Genomic DNA, 13,594 nt, shown 5'->3' with positions numbered 1-13,594 from the left:
GCGCGCGCGCCCCTCCCTTCCGCCCCGCGAGGCTGCGAATCGGCCTGCGCAGCGGCGGCCGCGCCCGCCTTATCTAAACTGCGCAGACGCCTGCACCTCACAGCGACGCCCGCTGCCGCGACGGCCTGGGGTCTGGGTCCTGGCCTGCGCCTTGACGGCTGGGACGGCGCTGTGCCGGGGGGACGGCCCAGGGTGAGCGCGCGAGGGCGGGACGTAGGAGGGACCCGGGTCTCGTCTGCGGTGTGCTTTCCTTCCCCGGAGGTCGCAAGGTCAGGGCGGCGGTTCAAGCGCCGTGTTTGCACTGCGGGTTAATGAGCTTCTCCCTCGCTAACCCTAACCCTAAACACCCGCGAGCGGATCCCACTTTCCAGCTCCTCCGTGGGAGCGCCGGCCAGCGGGCTTCCCAGAGGCTCTCACGAGCTGCCCCTCCGCCTGCGTCCACGCGCGCTCTCATCGGTAAATTTCCCGCGGGCGCATTTGCCTTGGGGGAAATCACGTTGAGTCCCCAAACCCTGAGCCTGTTGCCAGAGTCTTTCGGCGGCGAGACGTCCACCGTTTGCGCAGATTTGCAGCAGACGATAGAGAACCCGAAGCCGCTCTGCTCTGCCCCTGTGGAGCAGGGGCTTCCTCGGGTTGGGCTGCTTGTGTTCTGCAAGAACCAGGCGCACGTCTGCTGGATCATGTCCATTTATGAAGTAAAAATTTATTTTTTAATTTCATGTTAAACGTTAGGTTTTTAAATCATAAAATGAAGTTGGAAGATGTTACTAAAGTCAATTTAGTTAACTTATTAACAAATTTTAAATTTAATGACATTTTAAAAATAGAGTTGATTTTGACGTCAGGGAAACAACAGTAAATGTCCGTTTCTAGTTAGAGGACTAGAGGAAACTGAAAAAAATCAGATAAACACGCCACTTTCTTAAAGGATCTGTCGGTGGTTTTCTGTTTTTGAAAGACTGCTAAAAACCATGAGATTTGGAAGTGGAATATACTCAGGTTTAGTTTTCACAAGGATGCTTGTCGGCCGCAGTCAAGAAGCTGTGGCTTTTCTGAATAGAAGTAAAAGGCGCCGGCCACAGAGATAAAGTGCGAGTCTTGTGGCTGTGCACCTGGTAGTACAATTCCTCCCCCAGTCAGACGATGAATGAGGCCCGGCTATGCTGCCCCAAAGCTATCCTAGGACTAAGTGGGGCCAGAACCCTTCTAGATGAAATAAGGCCCAAGGGATGTGTTGCCACCCCTCGCAGGCCTTGTCTCTGCTCTCCAGAGGATCCTAACTCAAGACTGAAACATCTCAGGAAACACGGAGGTAAAATTTCCTGCGGCAACTGTAGTTGGATGCCTTAATGCTATTTTATAAAGAACACCTTCAGTATGCTGGAAACTGGAGAAAGCTTCATTTACAATGTAGAGGTACCTAAAAGCCATCTGACAAACACTTGCAGGCATGTTGTCAAGAACAGTTTCTGTCCATATAGGTTCACTCCCTTTTTTCTTAAGTTTTAACTTTCAATTTTAAATGTTAATAAATTATGAGAGGAGTCAGGTACACTGCTGTGTGCAGCTTTGGTAAAGGAATTCAAAGGAAATAAAGTATATTCACCTCATTGTCTTGGTGGTAGAGAGAGATTAAGGAGTCAGGACCTGGTATAATAGCGATGTTGGTGGCTTTCATTGACTGACTGCTTGCCTCTGCCAGCTGCAGCGTACAGCGCTTCCTGTGTTGACTGATCTAGCCTGGTGACAGCAGCAAGAGGTGCCTGTTGCACAGTGAGGAAACAGGAGGCCCAGGAGCCCCACACTCATCTCTACTGCCTGGCATAGGACTGCCAAGGGCAGGGCTTGGGCAGGTGAGGTCCTGCTCAGTGCACCCCAGACCTGCAGAACCTGAAACTCTGAGCCAGCCCAGCCTGAGTTTTACTAAGCCACCCACCCAGACTGGAGTTTGAAAATCCCTGGCAGTGGCAACATTAGTTATCTCTTCATGGCTTTGCATTCTACAACAAATGTGCGTGAGTTCCCAAAAGTTCCCAAAGGTGAAGACTCCAGATATGGCCGAGCTGAAGAGACAGTTGAGAAGTGGCTGGGGCCTCAGGGAGGACAGGTGCTGCTGTGTCTCCATGGGCACCCAGCTGTACCTCAGGTCAACCTCGCTGGCTCCCTCAGTGTGTTTTCTTCGTTTATCTTTTATTGGCTGTAGAACATACATATTCTTAAAACATCAAAAGAAATGCAATTGCTTTTTATTCCCAAATTATAATAAAGAATTTTAAACAAAGGTTAAGGAACTTTATACTGAATGAGGCCACGCCCTCAGGGAGTGCAGCCTGAACAAAGCCATGTTTGGGAGGAGGTCTTTCTGACACCATGGGGTCCTCAGGAGGACTCCGCCTTGGCAGAGTCAACACTCAGGATCTTGGGCCTGATTACATGTCTTCCCACCAGGCTGAGGGAGGACAGGATGAGCATCAGAATCACCAGGTTCTGACCCTGATGACCACAGGTCTGCCTCTCTTATTTGTGGTACTTGACATATAGTAGGTGACTTTTTTTTTTGGTACCGGAGTTCGAACTCATAACCTCGCACTTGCCAGGCAGGCATTTATGCCGCTGAGCTAAATCCCCAGCTGTAGGTAACTTTGTTGAATTCATTGATTTGTTGACTGATTAGGTAGAGAGAGTGAGAAGAGTGATTCTAAGATTGTTCAAGGACTCAACACAAAGTGAAACACATGAAGACCCTTTAGCCAGAGTAATGACCCATAATCAGAAATACCATGAGAATAATATTAAGACTGTTCTGCTCTAGCAAAAGATTCTGTAGCTTGGCAGAGATGCCCAGCGATCAGAGATGTAACATCCTGCATCACAGCCTTTTAATGGCATGCATAATCCCCTTCTCATCTGTGGAGGAAGGATGGAATGTGTGCCTGTCCTAGAAGTGACTGTAAGAATGAATGCAATTGTTCATGTTGGAATGCAGTATAAAATTCATTTATCTCAAATTCATTAAGTCACCCTTTTGAATCAGTATAAATAGACCAGTAGCACATATTAACAAAGGTTTTATGCATTTGCTTTTTTATCTAACTCCTTTGACTCCTTCTGTAGCACACTTAAATATCCTCTGGATTTTTGTCCATAAGTTCATCTTTGCTTTGCAGGGCTGCGGCTGGAACCCGGGACCTGGGGCTGCTCTCCTAGCGTTGGCCACTGAGCTGCCCTACCAGCGCTCATGCATTAAGCTGAAAACATGGTCCTTTCACTGCTCAAGAGGTAGTTATTTTACTTTTAACTTTTTATTAATTACTGCTTTAAAATTGGCCTAAAATGAGTGTTTTTTGGGAGCCTACAGGAGAAAGTTCCATCTGAGTGGCAGGACCAGGCGGTCTTGAGCAGTTCCTGTCTTGTGATGCTTAGGGGCTCAGCTCCATCTACCCTTTCTCTGATTCTTCCCACTTGCTCTACCCTCCAGCCCTGTACAATTCCTGACCTACAGCCAGCCGTCTCTTTCCCTTGCTTGGAAGACTATCCTTCCCACAGGCCCCGTCTCCAGTGGAAGCTCACAGAGCACTGCTTCCCAACCATTTACCAAGAACATGCAGGACAGGAAGGACATTTTTATGCCTTTGTGTTCTGTCCCCATTATGATTCCTTGATCATAAAACTGTCTTGTGTGCTCTTAAAAGCCAGGCTGTGGTAAGGTTTCCCCTGAGGCTTGGTTGCCCCCTCCTATCAACTGAATGGGGCCCTGGGTGCTTTGCCATCCCTGTGACTTGGACCCCGTGTTGACCCTGGGTCTGTGGGATGCAGCATGTCTTGCCTTTCCAGGAATTAAGAGCATTTGCTTCAGCAAGCAAGGGAAAGGGCTGTTGCCATCTTTGAGCTGTTGTAGAGTGCCCAGTGAGAGCCAATCTGTTTAAAATGCGTGGAAGGTGGTGACAGGAAATGTTTGAGATAAATATTTAGAGTCAGGTTTGCATAACTACTCTTCATTTATGTTTCCTCATTTTGCTTGCACAAGAGCCTCTTGACTGAGGCAGCATGAGACCCATGTGGAGCGCAGGGGCACCAAGTTGAGCTATTCACAGCATGGCTCTGGAAGTGCTGTGGGGAGCTGGATGAGGCTCAGTGAGATGTCCGATCTTGGAGAACATGTCCTTAAAGGGAGCTCTGGGACCTAGACTCCTCCTCATCTTTTTCACACCTGGCCCTGAGGTGAAAGATTTTCTTGGGTCACACTATACACCATTGTGTGTGGCCGCAGCCTAGGCAGGAAACTTAACACGGCAGACGACTGTGACTGGCTGTCCAGAAGAAACTGTTCCTGGTTGTAAGAAACTGATTCATCTTGTTTGTCTCCATAAATGACTACAAATGTATATGAATGTTGTCTTTTCAAAATAGATAAAAAGAGTTGCAGCATAGATTTGTGTTGTTGTAGTTTATAGCTAGGTGTCCCCCCAAAGCCTCATGTACTTGTAGGTGGGCTTTGAGGGGTAACTGGACCATATGGGTTTAGAGCTGAGTGGGCCACTGTGGGAGTGACTGGGCAGGTTTTGCTCTTTCTCCCTTGCTCTTTCCTTATTGTAATCAGGATTCACACGGGAAAAGATTTCATGCAGGGTTATTTTATAGTATTCATCCAAAGAATCAAATGCAAAAGAGATCCTTCCACACACTAGAGACCTAAAGAATTAAGTTGAGGGCCTGGATCTCATGACAGTGTCTTCCATAAGTCCAGCTGGAGACCTAGAGCCCACAACAATGACTCATGCAAGTGTGTATCAAGGATCTGCACTGGGAAGGCCCAAGGTCAGTGAAACCTAGAAAGTCTGCAGCAGCGGAATGAAGAATCTGTGCCAGCAGGTGGAGCCAGGAAGTGACACTCAAGGTAAGGACCAGAGTTCCCCAGGAGAGAACCCCAACCATCCTCAGCCACTGTGAGGAGCAGAGCTCCTCCCACAGTGAGAACAGCTGAGTTCCGTCAGGAAAGCCAGCGTGACCAGCTCCTCCAGGAGCACAGCAGCACCGCCCTCCCCTCCAGATCTCCTTTTATGCTGCTGGCAGCAGTCCTCAGGGGGCCTTCCACCCTAGCTGCATGCTAAGTTCAGCTGAGTGTTATAAGTTGCCGGTTAGTTAATCCGTCACATCCTTCTGCTCTCTGCTTCCCTCTGCCATTGCTGTAAGTTGCTCTCTGCCAGATCCCTGTGCCGTGCTGTCTTGCCTAGGAGCCAGCCAACTATGGACTAAAACCTGAGTCAAAATAAACCTCTCCTCTTTTAAGTTGTGGGTCTCAGTATTCTACCTCAGTGACAAAGTAACTAAGACAACTTATTTGAAACTTGTACAGAGTTAGCTTGGTAGCTGGTCAACAACTGAATGTTAATTGGCATAAGTAGCATTATTGTATCACCTCAAAAATGCAATTTCTGTAAGCATAAATCTTCCTTTCTTTTTAATTTTCCACTTTCCCCCCTTCATTTTACTTTTCTGGTATTCCCTGGATTGATCTTCCAGCTAGCAGTGACTACATATGTCAGATATAGGGCAAAGTTCCCCCAGGGAAAGATGACTGAATTGATATCTATACCATGATGTTCTGTTGCATCTTGGTCCCTAAACACTAGAGCCATCAACCAGGGACTAAATCTTGTGAAATGGGAGAAAAGGGGCAGGGCATGTGGGGACAGTCCAGGGCCATGAGGATGAGGACACTATACCTGGGATTGTGGCCCCATCAGGCACGGCACCTCTCAGAGAATCTTTAGCTGTGAGTGGGCTGGGTGTCTTCAAGACTGACTGACTGGAGAGGCCGGACCCTTCCCTAGCCCAGAGGGACACACAGACCTCTGTGCCTAGCTCCAGGATGACAGGGGTAATGGACAAGGGCCAACAGTCCCATGGTGCCAGGCAGGCAGGAGAGCCATGAGCTCCGGACCCAGTCTTGGCTGTGGTGGTGGGGCAAGGTCCTGTGTGCAGCCTCAGGATCCAGGGGACAAAGAAACCCCAGTGGCCCCCTGTAACAGGCCCAAGTCAGCTCTCCCCAGGAAGCCTGGGACACTTAAGTTAGCTTGGGGTCAAGACATGGTGATGGCCATGACAACAAGGAGGCTGCAGATGACAGGAAGACACAGAAGCAGAGGAACCTGGGCCTGGCATTGCCAGATGTCACCCACATGCATCCTCTACCCATGATTCCCAACTGATCTGTGCCTGTCCAGGCAGGAAGAGGGGAGGGCTTGGGTACACCTGAGCTGCCCTATTTCCTGTCCCAACTGCACAAACCGTAGGGCACAGTTACAGATAGAGATGCTCAGGGTCTTGGGGGGGTTCCCTATTGTGGCCACCATAGATAGTGCTGGTGGCTGCCCTAGCATGACAGGCCAAAGAGGAACACTTGGATTGCTTCCTGTCACTCCTCTCTGCATGTCTGGGTGTCTGGGACACAGCTGTCACCAGGGTTGTCCCACCAAGTACAATGCACAGTGCTCCTTGGCTGACCCAGTGCTGCCCTTCTTGCCTGGGTGTGTGGACTGGGTCTGCACTGTCACATGGTATGGGCAGAATCAGAGGGCACAGATGATGCGGGGGACCAACTCTCCTGGAGGAGTAAGCGGGATCTTGGGCCTCTACTTCAGAGACAGCACCATCCTGCTGCCCTTTCCCACTCTTTGTGACTAGAAGAAACAAACGTGCTATGGTACACTTTGTGACCAGAGCCACAGGACCCAGAGGGAAGATGGAGAGGACTTTGGGCTAGAGCTTTTGGACCTGGAGGCTGAAAGACCAGGACACAGAAGGGCATCCCCAGACAGTGGCGGCTTCTCAAGGCCTGTACCTCTGCCTACCTGGAACTGAAGCTACCACAGCCATGGAACTAGAGGGCCACTCAGTCCTGAACCAAAGCCTAGGTCAGAGAGACCTGAACATCAGCTTCCCATCAGCAGGGGCATTGCATCTACAGCCCTGAGGCTCCTGGCTCTGATCCAGGGTTGTAGTTGAAACTCAGAGAATACAGAGTAAGGTAGAGCAGAGCCAGCCCAGTACATGATGGCCTCAGCAGGCCTCCAGCTATGATCTTCTAGGGCCTTCCTGGATACCTCTGCTCAGAGCTACCTCCTCACATATGCCAACAGAAAGGTCTGTCCTGAGAAAGGAGTCAGTGTCCCTGCGTCCTGTGCAATATCTGAGAAATGCCTAATACTAAGCAAATGATTTATTGTTCTAAAAATTCAGATGTAATTGAGCATCCTGGGTTTTGTGTTTGTGAGACTTTTGTTTGATTTTGGTGCTGAGGATTGATCTCTGGGCCTTGTGTATGGCAAGCACATGACCTGGAACTGGCCAACCCAAATGGAAATTTATAGTTTTATTTATGTATTTAGGAGACCAAATTGTCCAGGTTGGCCTCAAGCTCCTGGGCTCATGTCCTGTCTCCTCTTCCAAGCACAAAGGATCACAGGTGCCCAACTGCTTCAGATTCTGTTTGCTAAATCTGCAGCCATGATCCAGTGTGGCTTCCTTTACTCCCATGAAAATCCAAGGCTACTGGCAGCCCCAAGTGTTACAGAGGACAGCAAGGGGAAACCTGTGGTCTCTTTTACCCCTGGCTAGCTCCCTTTTCCAGATATCTGGGCACCAGACACTACTCCAGGACACCCCTATGGGATACGGCACAGAACACCTGGCACCTGGCAGCTGCTCCACAGAGCCCTAGGTCACCTGCCTAGATCACAGGTGCATGTTGCTGACACTGGAACAGAAGATGAAGTCCCTGTAAGGGAGCTCTGTGCCACTTCCCTGAGGACTGTAGTTCCTAACCCATGAACACAGGCTTCATGATCAGATGATCTGTCTCAGCCAGCCTGCCTCAGTGTCTCCACCAAGCCTCAGGGGGTCCCCTACCCCTTGGGGAAAGACCTCTTCCTGTGGGAAAGGTGGCTTAGGGTCCCTTCCACCTGTGGGTCTGTGGGTCTAGTGCTCTGGTCAAGTTTACCAGGCTCTGGCCCCAGGAAAGGCCACAGCATGGTAATGCACAGTGTCCCCTGAACTGGCTCAGAGTGTCTGTACATATGAGTGCATGTCATTCTACCCATCTCTGTGAGATGGCCTGAGAGTAGGCTAGGGTAGATGGGTTTCCCAGTCAGGGACATGTCCCCTGGCATCCCATGCAGAGCGGGGTCTCCATCTGCCTCCCAGACACAAGACAGATGGGGAGAGTGGGAAACTTGGTGTCTGAACGACTTGGCTGGGTGGATGCACCTGGATAGAGGTCACACGAGAGGCCCTGCTCAGTGAGAGGACACAGTGCTCCAGGAGGACACGGCTGCTGCAGCTCTCCCTGCAGCCAGGACACAGCACGCTTGACCTGGAGTTGTTCTATTGTTTTCTTTCCAGTGCTGGGAATGGTGATGGGGCCTCACCACATGCTGCACCTCAGAATGACCCTGGTCCTGCTGGGGCTGTCTCACCACCATCAGTCAGCTTTTGAAAGAGATGGTACTCAGTGTCCACCTCTTTCCATAGTGCACATGCTGTCCCAGGTCCCTGATGAGCTTCACTGGGGCTGTTTGATAATAGCTTTGACCCCATGAGCATCCTGACCTGGTGTCACCCACACTGTGCCACTGTCACCAGGAGACAACTGTCAGCATGCAAGCCTGTGTCCCAATAAACGTAACCTTTGCAGCTCTGCTGGGCCTGACCGGTCTTATGTGCTGCTGAGGCTCTGAGAACCACTTCTCTGCCGCTGTGACCTTGGGACCTTACTTAGCAGCAGGACAGCAGGATGGACCTTGAAGAGAGGATCCACTGTGTGCTGATGCATGGTGGGAGGTCTGAGGGGCATCCTGGGGGCCAGGGAAAAATCTTTCCTTGGGGAAAAAAGGAAGTAAGGTTCAGGGAGCCATGGCCGGGTCCTTAAGGGGGATCCAAAATTGCACAATAAGGTGACTCTGGACTCCTGTGCATCATATTCATAGTCATGGGATCCCTGGACCCTCCTGCATCTCAGTTTGTTATTATGGGGACTCATAAACCCATAGTGTGAGACCTAAAACTAAGGCTGTTACCTTATATTGCCTTCACGTTGGACTACAGGGACCCTGCTCACTCAGCCCCATGGATAGGGACCTTTACACAGAGGAACAGGTTTTGCTTCACTCCACCTTTAGCCCATGGAATGGTTTACCCAGCCAGTGTACCTTTCCATGGAATAGGGTTCACCCTCCCATGTGCTGCTGATTTGTCCTGTTCATAAAGATAGTCCATGCTGCCCCTGGTGCTGTGAGTACAGGGGGCCAGCAAACCACCATCCATTGCTCTGTCCAGGATTGGGCCCTGGTCACCAGCTCAGAGTGGAGTCCCTGCCTCACTGCCAGGATGGATGAGGAAACCCATCAGGACTTCTGACCAGTGTTTAGCCCAGTGTCCCCTGATGCCAGTGACCCTTGGTTTGACTGTCTTCCAGGGCTCTCATTCCACATGGATTTGGGACAGCAGCAGGCAGACTGAGGAGTTGATGATCCTGGCATCTACGGTGAGAAAGGCCCCAGCCTGGTCTGCTCACTACACCAAATTACTGCTCTGAATGTTGCTTTGGGACAGAGACCACTTTCCTTCCTTGAGGGCCATGTGTGGGCTCTCCTCTCCCCTGAAACACATTTTGGATGTAAGATTTTAAACGGTCAGGTTAGTTTTCCACAAGGGATCTGCACAGTGAAAGAATGTGAACCTAGATGCCACTGAGGCTTCTGGCAGACAAGGACTGTCCCTCAATTGTCTTCTGTCCTTGAGTCCTGCAGTCTGTGTAAACCAGAACCAATCTGGGTCTCTCCTTAGGACTTCTGATTATGCTGGAAACCACAAGTCCAGACTGGCTTGCACTAGATTTCGGAGGGAAGAGCAAAAGGCCACGATTCCTTCTGGTTCTCTTGGATCCTCTTCTCCACACCGCTCTGAGACTCCTTGCTCCATTCTCACAGCTTCCCAGCCCATTGTTCCCCAGGCCCACGGGTGGCTGTCTCTGCAGAAGTTCCCCCTGATCCTGCTCTTTCTAGAGTCAACCCTGCAGGATCCTGAGGGACTAGGTCTCCATTGCGCTGATCACCGACACTGTTTCTTCACCAGTTTCTGTATCTTGCATGCCATGTGTTGAACTTGCAATGGAAGTTCTGTTGGTAAACTCATAACATCCAACATGGTCCATCAATTTCCTGCTCCTCTCCCCAGCCCACATGTCAGAAACTTGGGGAAGGGCAAAGTAATAAATGCTTCTCCCTCTTCGACAAGGGCAAGGATGAGTGAGAAGGATCAGGAAGATGATACTTCCAGAAACCTGGCCCTATAACCCTGTAACCAGCACTCTACGCTCAGTCACCTTAGTGAGGCGAGGCTTCCATAGCTCATACCCCTCTGGCTTGCCTTTGCATATCTCCAGCTGCTCTGAGGTCTCATGCATCTCTATCATGTTCCTTTTGTAGCTGTAGCTCCAATGCATCCAGCCTGCAGTGAAAAACGTCAAGACCCCAAAATGCAGTGGATCAGTGTATCCTGCTCTTGCTGTGGTCCCATCAGTGCCATATGGTATGGTCTGACTGTCACCAAATCAGGTCTGAAGGTCTGGTTTCCAACCTGCTGGAGCCCAGTGGGAGTAATGGATGTCCCTGGGGTGTCCTGGAAGGGAATTTAGGACCCTTCCTCTCCTTTTGCTTCCATTTGCAGGGAACTGGGCTTCTCCAGCAAGTGCTCTGCCATGATGCTGTCACAGCTTCAAGGCTGGAGGCCCAGTTCCCATGGGCTACCTCTGAAACCATGACCAGAGTGAACTTCTCTTCTTATAAATGGGTTACCTTGGGTGTTTCATCACTGTATCAGGAAGCTAACATTTAGTTGTTTAGAAATATGTTTGGTAAAAAGGAAATGACTCAAGTTCCTGTCAGCCTATAAGCAGTGCCAAGCCTCTTTCCTGCCTTTCTGCCTTCAGCCCAGGAAAGCAAAGATGCCCTGAAGAGTCAGGCCTTCAGAATGACCACATCTTATGCTCATGTGCCAGCCAGCTCCTCAAAGCCCAAGCTCATGGTGGCTTCTCTGACAGGCTGGGAACCTGGCCCTGGCCCCATGCCTGGTGTGCTTCTGCAGGTGCAGGCCTGGGTCAGGAACAGTTGGCAGTGGGGGGGACTTTCCTGTATCACCAGGCCCTGTCTCTCGTGAGGACAGTGCTGTGCTCCCATATATGTTCTGGCACAGGGGAGCAAAACAGAGTGTGTGACCCACTTGGGGTGACAGTGGAATGCAGAAGATGGCCCAGCAAGCTTTAGAAGTAGGCCCATTCTAAGGTCCAAATCAGTCAAGGAGACTGTCATGGTGTAAATCTGAAGCATGCCCAAGACTCATGCACAGAGGACTTGATCCCTGGTGCAGCTATGTGCAGAGCCGATCACATCCAGGGGTGCTTGTTCAAAAGAAAGCAATAAACAAGGGGCTGTTAGCCCTGAAGAGCTCTAGGGACCAGCAACCTATAAAGACCAGCAGCACAAGCCAACACTGGCTGGTGGCAGCCAGCAGCAGTGTAGCTGCTATTATCTGATGACAACAGGATTACTAGCAGAATTTTTTTTTTTTTTGAGACAGAGTCTTGCTATGTAATTCAGACTGACCTTGAACTCACTATGTATCTCAGGCAGGCCTTGAACTCATGGTAATCCTCCTGCCTCAGCCTCCTGAGTGCTGGGATTACAGGTGCGTGACACCACAGTAGAGCTGCATTTTACTTCATGAGTTCCATCTAAATAGAGGAAAAGAACCTGAGGCAATACCATATTCATTTGGTAAATGAAGAACAATTAGTAAAATGAATATACCTCTCCTTGAATTAAGTGTTTCATCTTTTTATTTCAAAAGCAAGGACACCAAGAAGCACAATGAAGCAGTTAAAACCAGGAAAGCTGCCAAGTGGAAAAGTAGAAAAAAGGATTGGATTTCAGTGGAAGTTGTTTAATGCAAATGCAGGGTTCGTTGGCTGCATACCTAGATCATACTGAGTCCATCAGTGACAGGACTCAGCTTGATAAGATCTGACCAGAGGCCTGGACCAGTCAGGCACATGTGGCTCATGCAGAGCTGATGGAAGGGGCTGCATTGGGAGCAGGTGCAACTGGTTAGGCAAATCTTCCTTGGCTGGTTCCCAAGGGTGCCCTTCTATTCATCTGTACTTGAAATATGATTTGAAGCTTCAGGACCAGCTGGTCCTACTCTGCTAACTATCTTGGCTCCACATTCAGCCCTCTTCCACTTGCCTTATAAGCAGATGTCAGCTTCAATGGTGCTTCCTGTCAGTGAGCTCCTGCTTTATCTACAGTATGTTGACTTAACAAAGATTTTTTTTTAAATGTCTTTTTGAGACAGGGTCTTGCTGTGCAGTTCAGGCTGGGATTACAGGCATGAGCCACCACGCCCAGCTAATTTAACAAAGATTTTTGACCATTTCCTTTCTCCAGAATTCAGCAAGGGCTATAATTCACAAATTCCACAAGATAAGCTATATGAGATTCCATGTACTTATTTCTAATTATCAATAAACAGTTTCATGCACATTCTACTTTAACTGCTACATAATGTGACTCCAGTGTACCCTCTGGACAGAGGGCCACCCCAGTATATAGGGCTGCAGTGTTTGTCTTTAGCTGAGAAAACAGCCTTGCTCAATCTTTAAAGGATTTGCACGTGGATTTCCAGCTCTACAGTATGCAACAAAGCAAGATTATGTGAAATTCTAACCCAACATATGTGACAAAAGGTCACAAGCCCATTATTTGGACCATTAGAAATTTTCCTTTTAAATTTTATGTACTGTTATTTTAGTGCATATTTTTGGTCTGTTAATTTGGTATGTCTAAAAATAGAACTGTAACATTCAAACTCTTCCTAACTACATGTGTGGCTCTTTTCAGCCAGAAAGGGTCATCACTGACTTCCTCAGCCTCATAAAAGAAAAAACACCAATGAAGCTTTCCTGCTATTCATTTCTAAGCTTATCCTGATTCACCAAAAAGAAAACACAGTGGCACTGTCTATGCCAAGTAGAGGGCACTGAAAGCCTTCTCCCCAGTGGCCATTCAGCCTGGTACAGGAACTTCCAGGCTGTGCCCTCAAGTGCCAGGTGAGATCTATGAAAAAGTTAGTGCTACACTGAGTATATCAGAAATACATGGTATCAGCTGTAGGGGTCTCAAGAATTTTCTTTCCACCTTTCTTGTTAGAAATATTTTATTTAACCCCAAAAGAAAAACACATCTCAAAAAACATTTTCCTGCTAACAAAGCCCAAACACATACACTTCCAAGAACCAAACGAAGGTGAGAAGCAGACAGGACCTAGCTGATAGCCCCAGGGTTCCCATTCCAGTCTCAGCCTTGTCAGAGCACTCGGCTAACAAGAAATTGCTAGCCTGGCACCAAGGACAAAGGAAGTGCTTCTGCAGCAGCAACACAGTCCCTTTGCTTCCCTAGAGGATGAGTGAAAGGAAACAGCACAAGAGGTTCAGAGACTCCACTCTGCCAAGCCACACTGGCCCAGGAAAGGGGCCTCC

At 49.2% G+C, this 13,594-nt stretch overlaps 1 long non-coding RNA gene across 11 annotated transcripts; it reads left to right on the top strand.

Annotated features, from left to right (window-relative positions):
• The first annotated feature begins 37 nt into the window (after window positions 1-37).
• On the top strand, window positions 38-12,604 carry LOC101787404 (uncharacterized). Of its 11 annotated transcripts, none has more exons than XR_010043613.1 (5): window positions 39-192; window positions 3,168-3,279; window positions 4,748-4,897; window positions 9,476-9,544; window positions 9,847-12,604. It is a non-coding gene; the product is annotated as an uncharacterized LOC101787404 (long non-coding RNA). The 11 variants fall into 11 exon arrangements; XR_010043609.1 differs by having other exon boundaries at window positions 40-192; window positions 10,488-12,604; XR_010043612.1 differs by adding an exon at window positions 1,703-1,853 and having other exon boundaries at window positions 49-192; window positions 9,476-12,604.
• The last annotated feature ends 990 nt before the right edge of the window (window positions 12,605-13,594 follow it).

The sequence above is a fragment of the Cavia porcellus genome, unplaced genomic scaffold, assembly GCF_034190915.1.
Source record: "Cavia porcellus strain 051 isolate PalLab524CR breed Dunkin Hartley unplaced genomic scaffold, mCavPor4.1 scaffold_26, whole genome shotgun sequence".
Lineage (NCBI taxonomy): Eukaryota > Metazoa > Chordata > Mammalia > Rodentia > Caviidae > Cavia > Cavia porcellus.
The sequence above is the reverse complement of the archived record's forward strand: the minus strand, read 5'-3'. Positions and strand labels throughout refer to the sequence as shown.